This window comes from Corylus avellana, chromosome ca10 (genome assembly GCF_901000735.1).
Source record: "Corylus avellana chromosome ca10, CavTom2PMs-1.0".
In the NCBI taxonomy this organism is placed as follows: Eukaryota; Viridiplantae; Streptophyta; class Magnoliopsida; order Fagales; family Betulaceae; genus Corylus; species Corylus avellana.
This window is the reverse complement of record NC_081550.1, coordinates 20,918,991-20,921,451: the sequence shown is the minus strand read 5'-3', so window position 1 is coordinate 20,921,451 and position 2,461 is coordinate 20,918,991. Positions and strand designations below refer to the sequence as shown.

The window sequence follows — 2,461 nt, the reverse complement described above, 5'->3', positions numbered from 1 at the left end:
GCGCTAACGAAGGTCCTATCTCCCTAGCATTGTTGAACGACGCGCCACTGTGTGACACATAAATCGTAACACCCAACGGCGACACCCAAATCCTTGGCAACCACTCCAGATGGTTGCTCACAGTCACAAAGGATGCGGTGCAGTGGTTCGATGAGCACGAACACGAACCTCAGCCTCCATGGACGTGACGTATGCTCTTAGTGTCTCATGCAAACTGAGAATCGACAACAAACCTTAATGCCGAGCAAAATAGCATACAAAACATGCATTATGCTAAAATATACAACGAAAATCATTCAAAATTACCTTCTGCCATGTTTAGTGAAAAGTGAATCAAAAAACTCAGCAACAAAATAACGTAATAGAGAAGCGTCTTCACCGTGCCTACTAATATCTAATTTATGAAATATATACACCGACTTTATTTTTAGGTATACCATTATACCAGCTAATATCAATGAATAAAAATTACAATTAAAATCAAGGGTTAAATTCACTTTACTTTTGAAGTTTCAGGAATTTTTCAATTCGAATCTCAATGTTTAAAAATTGGCAATGTATCCCCTAATGTTTCAAAAGTTTTCAATTCAGACGTTTTGTTACTTAATTTCGTCAAATTAGATGAAAATCTATAAAATTATGTAATTACCCTCAATGCTTTTTCTTTTTTCTTTTTTTTTTTTTAATTTCGGTCCAATTAGATGCAAATAAGTAATGGAGGGTCTAAATTGAAAATTTTTAAAACATTAGGGGGATACATTGCCAATTTTTAAACATTGAGATTCGAATTGAAAAACCCCTAAAACTTCAAAGGGTAAAGTGAATTTAACCCTAAAATCAATTATGATTTTGATCCCGTAAATAATTAGGAACCTTTGCCAACCTAAGCCCCCAATTAATAAATATTAATGAAGATTTATTCCATAAAAAAAAATATAAGGCCTTAATTATAGTCAATATTCTTTAATTAATGCTCAAAATTATGGTAAATAAGTAATTAAAAAAAGGCATTACTATCGTTTGATTTTCTTAACATCTTTAACATTCCTTTTTTTTTTGAATAAAACCTCTTTACTTTTCATTATGCATTTAGTTGCCTACTGTATATCTATGACATAGATTCGCTTGAATCAAGATACAGTAATCTCCTCCACATTACCGATTTCCTCAACAAACTGGGCTTTTGGCTCCAAATCAATGAACTGGTTGGACTCACTAGCCAGATGTGATATGCTAACCCGCCCCTCACGCTTAATGTAGTCGGCAACAGCTTTCATTTCTTCCTGTGAGATGTCTATGTATTTTCCTCTATCATCCTTGACACCAGAAAGTCGCCCCATACTTTCCAGGGAAGTAATCGGATTGATACATTCCTGAGTGCGTAACTTGAATTCTGCAGCGAGATCTTCTAAGGGAACACATTTGTAGTTCTTTATGTACTCCACAAAATTGGAAAGCTAGTCCTGTTTTCCATCTTGTACTTCGCTTTCTGTAGTGCCTTCAGCATCAAATGAAAAATATCCTTTCCACTTCTCAAACTCTAATGCAGCAGCTTCCTCCTCCCTGGCCTTACGAGCCTTTGCTTCTTCTTCCAGCATACGCTCCTTCGCCTCACGCTCCTCATCCTTCCTCCTCCGCATTTCTGCATATGTCTTGTTTACTATACCTTGAAATATCTCTTGCAGCTTGTTCAGCCTGACGTTGTGCTTCCCGCTCTTGGCGTTTTTTTTCCTTCTTCGTTGATGCTTTAGCCTCACCCACAGCAGCTTCATCATCACTTTCATCAACAATTTCTTCAACACTTGCTCCTGCAGCTGATGTACTAGCTCCCGCAGCTGGCCTCTGACGCATTCGACGAGCACCAGTAGCTCGTACAACTGTTTCCCTCCTTGGAACCTCATGTTCTTCTTCATTTTCACCCGGGGTTCGAGAATCATGACGGCGTTTCCACAGGTATAGTGGAACTAATGCAGCAAAGAGAAGCACAGAGAGAATCACAACAAAAAGTTCCTCCATCTTTCAATTCAGACTTGAAAATTCTTCGAGAAGGAAGTCAGAGTGATACGGGTCTGGACGCTAAAGACGTTTACAGAGGGAGAACATGCTGCAGGGAGAATTTAACCATCTAGAGAAAATAACAGGACAGAAACGACGTCGTCCGTAGCACTCTACGTTTTCTGTAACATCTTTAACATTCTATACTTGAAACAAGTGTTAAAATAATTGATAACATTCTATCAAAAAATAATAATAATAATTGATAACATTAAATAAGGAAATCAAATAATATATTAACATCAAAGTCATTCTTAAAATAAAATTCTCATGCAGAGATTTTTTTTTTTTTTTAGAAAAATCGAATGCATTTTATTAAAGAAATAACATAAGCACAACGCTTTAAGAAATAACTTTTAAGTTTTAATACACTTTACATTTTGGGATTAAATTGAAAATTGAATTA

General features: G+C 36.2%; 1 pseudogene; it reads right to left on the bottom strand.

Annotated features, from left to right (window-relative positions):
* Positions 1–1,056: 1,056 nt before the first annotated feature.
* LOC132163773 (DDRGK domain-containing protein 1-like) lies at positions 1,057–2,115 on the bottom strand (annotated as a pseudogene).
* Between the last annotated feature and the right edge of the window lie 346 nt (positions 2,116–2,461).